Here is an 8,480-nt window from a genome sequence, read left to right as displayed (position 1 = left end):
TCCTCTGCCATGAAACAGCCCCAGACTGATGGTATTTCTCCAGCATAAATGCAATGGTTTGAAAGAATTGAAGGAGTAATTAGAGTATAAGCAGGAGCCAATTATATAGCAGAGAATTATTGAATCAACTGGGACTCTGTGTGTGTCCCAGTTGTGAAAGTGGGATTTTGGGAATCCTTTCTACCACATATAGCTGGTGGAGAGGTCTGAGAGTAGCCCATGGGGCAGTGGTGGCCCAGGGCAGCTGAGGAGCCTGGCTTTTGGGGTACATCTGCTTTTGGCTGTTATTTACCCACCTGCAAGGAACTGCACAGCTCAAACTGATTGGTAGGGCTGTTAGATACCACTTTGGGTAACACACTTGGAGCTCTTTGGCCTCATGAGCCAAATCCGGTTATGAGAGTTTGATCCTTTGGAGCCTGTTTTCCTTTCCTGGGGTATTCACACTGTGTCTTTCTTAAGGGTTTTCTCCCCCTAGAAAGCAGGCAAACAGATCACTCAGGGTGTCAGCCTTTTCCAGGCTGACGAAGAGGAAGGGTCTACAATAACAGATCATGAGCTTTGCCTTGGTTTCACAGCATCGCAGTGTCAACCCTTGATGCAACCCACACCGGCTGAGCCGCTGCGGCTGCCTTGCCACTGACACCCATTGTGATGCTCAGTGCAATTAGAAGTTGATTTTCCTCGGTTCATTGAGGGAAAATAACCTGTTTTTGTGTGGCTTTTTCCCCCCCCTCTGGTTGCTACAGTAACTGTTTTGTCAGTCTGTCAATTTGGGTGTTTGAGTCGGGGAAGGTTTAATTTGGCTTCAGCAAATTAGCCAGTTCCTTTGAGTGTGGTTTCCTCCAGTGGAAAATTCCTGTTGTTGCTTCCCTTTGCTTCGCAGAGCATCCTTAGTAAAGATCCCATCTCTGCTTTCCACTCCACGTGGGAGCTTTGATTTGTCCATTTACTGCAGTGCCCTTCTCTCTACCAAAGACCTCTCCAAACCTGTGCCCTGTTGGTTATTTAAAACCCCAGCAGCTCTGAAATGAGTCCTTAGTGAGAAAAGGCTTCAGACCTGTTGAGTGTAAGGGGGAGACAACCAGGAATCTGCTCTGAAGTCCAAGGACATCAGTGATAAACCATGTCTGCACGAATGGGCTGCTTTACCTAGGCTAAACCAGCCCTGTCTCTGCTCAGTGTGGAGCAAGGGTTACCCTCACTATTGGCATAGGATGGCTAAGGGCTGGTAGTAGCCATTGCTTTGCAGCTCTTCCTAAACTGATCAAGGACCATAACAAAACAGTGCTGCTTATTATGGTTTTTCTTGCTGGTTCTTTGTCCTTTCAGGCTTTTTAATTGCTCTGAAGCTTAGAAATTAACATAGTTTCCTGCTGAAATGTATCCATGGCCAGTTTATTGCCATTTATTTAACTGCACAGGGGCAGCTCCAGAGTGGATGGGGAGAAATTGGCCTGTTTCTGACCAGCTTGGAATCTGAAAACCTAATATCAGGTGCTGGAGAGACAGGATTTCACTCCTTGGTCTCTCCCCTTGGACACGAAGATCCCTCCTTCCCATAATCCCTCACAGCCATGGTATTTCCCAGCCTCCTGCCCAGTTTTCCAGCTTTATTAAAGGAAATGGCAGTGAAGGTGTGAGCCCAGCAAGAGAAGGGCATTTTTATACACCAGGTACAATGCTGAAGGGCAGGAATTCTGCTCTTATGGGGTGTTTTGTGCTCAGCTTCAGGGCTGAAATCCCAACAAAATCCCTCCCTCTGTTCTGAAGTGCATATATATAATTTATATATGTATTATAATGTATTACAGCAACTGTTGCCTGCTTGAGAGTCTGCATTTTCTTTCCCACTTTACAATTCCCTGTTTTAGGAAATTCCCAATTCTTTCCCAGCAACATTTTCTTAGAAACCTTATTCCAGACAACAGGAAAAAAGGGGGTTTTGTCTGTTCTGTCCCTTCCAACCTGTGCCAGAAACCCCAAGGACTTTTCTCCTGCTTTCTGAGCAGCTTTATGCCTAATTCATCCCATAGCAGGAAAACTGGGAAACAGTGAAGCAGGAAAGCAAGGAGCCCCTTGTCACCAGCAGTGTTCTGCAGGGGTCCCCCCGAGTTGGGGGTCCCAGCATCCGATCCAGAACCGATGTGTTTCCAAGGGAGCTTGGAGCATCCTCTCGTTGTGGCGGCCGATGAGTGATGGAGCTCTGCCACCTTGTGGGACTGTAACCCTGTCGCTTCTCCTGCTTGGCACCCGGTGGGTTTCATACCCAAAGGTCCTTAGACCTTAGAGGAAGTTAAAGGATAAAATGCGATGCATTGGAAAACATCCCTAGAAATCTTTTGGCTGTGGCTCAATGATCGTGGGGAATATGCCTGATGCTGAAAACGTCCGATTTCAGTTCAATCTCTTGGAAGAAATGGGATATTTGTATTGATTCTGATGGTGTTTTAGTGCTCTTGATGTTCCTGTACAGGATCTCTGGGGATGTGAGAGGTGCAGGGCAAGGGCTGTAGGTCAGGACTAAAGGGTACGTGGTATTTCTGGTTAGGAAGAGAGCTGCTTGGACAACCCAACACCACTCTGATGCAGTGCTATGGTATCGCTGGGGGTACCTGTGTGCTGGCCTGGAGCTCACACTGCCTGTGGGCAGGTCTGGCATCTCCTACTTCTAATTCATGGCACAAGTGAATGTGGAGATGGCTCCTGCTGTGAAATGATGCTGCTCAGGGATGCGGCTGCTCAGCACAATCCTGCTCTGGCAATGCCAAAATGAAGGTGGGGTGAAGATGGGGAGATGGATGGGTTCCTGCACTGGATGTGGGGATTTTGGAAGCCCTCAAATACCAGCAACCTTTCAGAAGTCCTTCAAACGTTAAAGATTCCTTCATCCCACATGTAGGATGCTTTTGATGGATGGGGAGTTTAATGAACCTGATCTCTTGAGCAGTAAAAACCCAATCTGTGGCAATTATTGTGAGTGAAACCTTGGTTTTAGTAGCAGCTCATCAGCCCTGGGAGTGATTTAGAGATGCTCTTATTCAAGTTTACCAGCTGGGAACTTCTCAGCAATAATATAAATAATAAATATAAATGACATAAATAGGCATGAGCTGCTATTTTGGATGTGGAACTGTGCGACAGCTTAAAACCAAACACAAATAACCCTTCCTAGCAAAGAACAGGTTTCTGATCCCTGCTGCCTTCTGCCTATGGGACTTGGAGGAGAATTAACTCCTATGGATTTGATCTGCTTTCAAAGACCATAGTTGCTAGATTGGGAAGAAAGCAATCTGCTCTGGTGTTGTTTAGGTGGTTGCTATTGTTTGCTCCACTCTTTCGGAGCAGGGTGAGTCACAGCCTGGGGTCTGCTGTGTTCCAATGGGGTACAAAGTCAACGGAACGGATTTCCATCCAACTAGAAGCAATTTGGGAAATCAAGTCTCATTTGTGGCAATATGGAATAGAAAAACACCCCCCCCCCAATGCCCCTCTCACCAGAAGGAGTTGTGATTCTGAGGGGAAATAAAGCAAACAAGAGAGCTCGAGTGAACACCACCAAACTGTGGGATAATCTCTGGGATTATCCTTAGGTATTGATCTCAAGGAAAAAGAGGAGCAGCTGCAGAATCCTCTCAGGGCAGAATAACTGTGTCTGAAAGCTTGTTTGCCAACTGATCTGTATCTAGAGCAAGGGAATGATTTTGCCCTTTGGATGGGGGGTAAATGTCAGGCATGAGAATTTAGCCCCATGCTGGGAAAGCCTTGGAGCCTGCTGAGCTCTGCCTACCTGTGTGCTGCTGAGTTTGCTCTCAACCCTCATTCCTTTCACTTTGTAGCCCTTGGAAAAGCCGTATTGTCCTGTTCCCTTCTTAGCTGTTTGTGGAGGGAGCAGACTTCACTCTGCCAGGTCCTGGCACTGCAGGAGGTGATGCTGCTTGCACCCCTCTTGGGTTCCTGGGGGGACCAATAGCCTCTGTGGAGCATGAAGGATGCTCCAGGTTTGGGCTCAGAGCAGTCAGGGCAGAGCACAGAGGAGGGTAATGGTGGCTGCTGGGCTAAACTAAGCCGATGTTTGGGCTGAAACTGGGACGTTGATGGTTGTCTGTAACTGGAGGGAGGAGAAGCAGGACAGTGCTGCAAGAGGGGCAGCTGGAGGAGGGCTGCACATCTGGGGGTGATGCTGTGTGCTCCCTTTGTGCCAGCCAACAAACCTGGCTCTGTCGCAGCTCCAGGGCTGGAGGAAGAGGGAGCAGGAAGGAATATTGCCTGTCCTGGAAGTGGGAGCGCCACAAAGGCTGCATTGAGGGAGGGGGCTGAGCTCACAGGGTCCTTTTTTGTCCTTGGAAACTTTCCCAAGCAAGTTTGAGGCGCTTTGAAGTTGTCTTTGCTTGCTAAGGAGCCATTCATGGAGCCTGACCTCATTTCCCCCATAGCACGCACCAGTGTGCATCCTCTCTGCTTTATTTATCCTAAGGCATTGTCACTCATGCTTGTTTGAACAGTCCCCCCCTATATCTTTCCCATGCAGAGGCTCTACTGCTTTCTCCTTGTGTGTCCCCAAAATAAACCAGCTCAAAATTGACTTAGAGCCATTTATTACTGTTCTTTTTGAACCTCCCTTGGATTAGAAGCTCAGGTTGGATTAGATGCTTGCTCTATCTCCTGCTGCATCCCTGGTCACGCAAGGTCTGTGTGACCCCTTGTCATAGCATCGTGGCTGGAACAGCTCTGCCGTGCCCTTTCAGTGTGGTTTGAATCCATCCCACCACCCCAGGAGCACAGGGAAGGAGGAACAGGAGATGCAGATCAAAAAGCTGTCTGGAAAGGGTGAATGTGAAATGACACAGAGGAAGCCAAAGCTACAGAGAACAGGATTCTTTGATTCCAAGCCATGCGGTTACTCAGCCATCTTCCTCCTCCTCTCTTTCCTGCTGCGAAAGCTTCTTGTGGTGCTCAGGGAGACGCAGATGTAGGGATTCATCCATTTGCCATCAGCTAGTCCTGGAAGAGGATGTGCATGAGGCTAAAAATGTCAGTGTTCCTGGAGCAGGAACAGGCTTAGAATCCCATCTGGAGTTAGTAAAGCAGCGTTCACAACTGAGGTGATGCCATGGAGAGGATGCTGTCCACTCGTGCCCTCACATCTCACCAGAACACCAGAAGAGGAAGAGACAGATCTGGCTCCAAAATCACTGTGAGAGAATGAGCTTGTAGCTTTAAGGAGGAAAAGGGAAAGGCTTCTTGGCCACCCATCCCTGCATGTGTGTAGGGTCTTGTCTCTGGTGCATTGGCACAGCAGAGCTCTCTTCATCTTCTGCAGCAACAGGGTAATGCTGGAAAATCCAGCTCAGAGCAGTGCCTGAAGGTGTTCCTGGTGCTGTCCTTTACCTTCAGGCAGAGGAGGAACCACCGAGCAGGATGTACTCTGCAGTGCATCATGCTCAGGGCCAGATTTGGGGTCCTTTTATAAGAGCAAAGCCTTTTAGAGCAGGGACCAAACCGTGTGTCCCAGACTCTCGGCTCTGTGCCGCTCATCACACCCCATAGACACCGAAGTTATCTTCATCCTCGCTGCAGGGCTGCTGCCGAGAGCATCCCTAAGCAGGACACTGTGTCCCTTGCATCAATAGATGGCAGCACATCCACGGTGCTGATGGAGGAGCCTGTGCTTGGAAGAGCTTTAACGTTATCTGGGGTTGAGCCTTTCCCCTGGTTCCCAGCCTCCTGCCGCAGCCCAGACTGCAGATGGCAGCAGGGAAAAAGGTATTCCTCTTTCTTTGTGATTGGATAGTGTGTTCCTGCTGCTGGTCCCATTGGCTCTGGTGTTTCTGGACGCTCGCAGCCCTGTCCTGACTTCAGGCCAGGATTAAAAGAGCTTTCTGTGTGTGATCTGTGCATGGGAGACGGCAGTAAGTGGGGAGGGGGATGCTCCCACTGAGCTTCACATCAGAGCAGTCTGAAAGTTAGGTACAAACTGGTGCATCGCAGCCAGGAGGGCAAAGTGGCTCCTGTCTCCTGTGAAAGGAGACAGTTTAAGCAACAGTTGTGCTGGCAGAAAGGTTGTGGCATCTCCATCCTTTACAAAGCTGGACTGGACAAGGCTCTGACATCCTGCCTTAATGCTGAACTTGGTCCATGTTGGAGCAGGAGGTTGGATCAGGGATATCCAGGGGTTTTCAGTGCTTGTCAGCCTGATTTGGGGGTGCTGGGACATGTCCCCTTTGCCTAGAAAGGCTGGATCAGATGATCCTCGAAGTCCCTTCCAACCTGGGATTCTCTGATCTGACCTTCTGGTCTGCATGTGCTCATCATACTCATCTGGGTTAATGTAACACAGCTTTTCTCTGCTTTATAACTGATCACACAGAGCCTGTTACCTCTTGAGCTGGGACAGATGAGTCTTCAGAAGCACCATCCAGGCTGTTTGACACCTTCCAAATAGCTGTCAGTGTGTCCTCGATGTGTCAGCAGGACCCCGAGGCTGCATCTGTATGTGTTTCACAGGTACAGCCCTGCCAAGGCTTCCTAAAGAAGCAAAGAGGAGATTTTAACGTGGTACAAACCAACCAGGGGAAAAACCCTCAAAATTAAGGTGAATCATAGAAAAAGCTGACTCAAAATGAGAGCTTTTAGCTATTAGAGTAACTCGTGGGGACAGAATATTTAGGCTATTTAATGCACCATAAATTACATAGGGAATTCTCATGCTTGAGCTCAGTAGTCACTTGATTTAAATCTGCTTCTTTCCTCAGCTTCCTATAATTACAGCGTAGCCGTCAGCCACATCCCAGCCACCTGCAGCGCCTGTTCCCAGTGAAAGGCACTCCCAGATGTTCTCCACCTCTCCGTGCTGCATCCCACATCCATGGGGTCTCTGTGGCAGAGCTGCTGATCCCCATTCCCAGCTCTTGAGCCTCCCGGCTGCTTTTCACACTGCAGCTCTCTTTGTGGAGCTGGGAAAGGATCCAGAGCAGCTGTGTTAGGACCTGTCAATCTCAAACTGCAAAGTCATAAGGAGGGAAAATAATCATCGCCATAATAATAATAATAAAGTCATCAACTTGTCTCACCCTCCAGCAGAAAAAAGCTTTTGGTTGGAGGTTTGCATTAGTTATAATTCTCTCCAAGCTGATTTCAACCCCGTGATGCCACCATAGAGCCTATAAAGGATGCTCGGGCAAAATGTCCTCTGACATTCATCTCTGTTAGCAGAGCTCATCCAAAAACAAGAGGCCTTTTCTTCACTTTGTTCAGCATCGCCATGACTCGGTTGCCAAGGCATCAGCCTTTGATTCCTGTGGTTTGGCTCTAACCAGGGATGCCGAACACCTCCCGATCACCACAGCCATCCCAGTGACCATCCTGCAGCTGAGCAGCACCATGTCCCCATGATGGGATGTTGGCCACCATTGCCCTTCTTGGGCCTGATATTGGGACCTGCTGTTTTGTCAAGGGCAAAATGCAGGTGGAAGAAGCTCTGGCAAAAGGATGCTTTATTGGAGCTTGTGCAATCAAAATCACCTTCATTCTCCCTGCTGAATGGAAAAGGCTTCTCATGAAGGACCTGGAGCAAGGGATCATGAAGCCCTTGATGGGTTAACAGCAAAGCTGAGGCTCTTGTTAGCTCTCTTGCCTGTTCACTCTCCCATACACCACCTTCATTCAGCTGAAGGTCAATGAAGGTGATGTGTGAGAGCCTCTGCTCCAATATCCAGGTCTTTTAGCAAAGCAACTTCCCCTTGCAAAGCCCACTGCCCTGGGTCAATCAGCTGCATGAGGTCCGAGCTGTGCTCAGATAAGAGCTCTGTTAACAGCCTCTCCTAAGACTCTTACCCATGCATTGCTGCTGAAGCTGCCAACATTTGTTAATATCTCCAAATCCAACTGTGACAAATGGAAAAGATGTTTCTCCTTTTCTGGTTTTCCACCCCAAAAAGGAAACCTCATTGGAGCTGTGCAGCATAGTGAGGGAAAGGAGCGGAGCGAGGCGAGCCGGGTAGGGGACTGACAGTGCATCTTGATGCCTTTAAGTCACTCAGATGAAGTTCATTTCTCCTTGTCTGTACAAGGTTGGACTCTTTGCATTTTCATGGTAAATTTGTTTACCGAGCCGTTGTTGAAATTCTGGAAGCAGAGAAAATGCATTTGCTCCATAACCTTTCCGGATCTGACAAGTCCTATAAAATCTATTAAAGCCTTTAATGAAATCCCTGCTCAGAGCCAGTTCCCATGAATGAATGTGGAAGCAGAATTTAAATTAAAACGTTGTTTTTGTAGTCTGTGGGCTTCAGCCTTGACAGGAATTAAAGGGACAGTTCACATTTAGGGGGTTCTTGCTTTCTCCCTTTCTGGGTTGTACCACCATCCATGCAGGGGCTGGGTATTTAAATCTCTGCCTCTCACTGAGAGTGTGGCCAGTTGGGAGCACTCAGCTGCAAGCACAAAACCTGGAATACTGGATAATTTCAATTAGAAAG

The sequence above is a fragment of the Melopsittacus undulatus genome, chromosome 10 (genome assembly GCF_012275295.1).
Source record: "Melopsittacus undulatus isolate bMelUnd1 chromosome 10, bMelUnd1.mat.Z, whole genome shotgun sequence".
Classification (NCBI taxonomy): domain Eukaryota; kingdom Metazoa; phylum Chordata; class Aves; order Psittaciformes; family Psittaculidae; genus Melopsittacus; species Melopsittacus undulatus.
The sequence above is the reverse complement of the archived record's forward strand: the minus strand, read 5'-3'. Positions refer to the sequence as shown.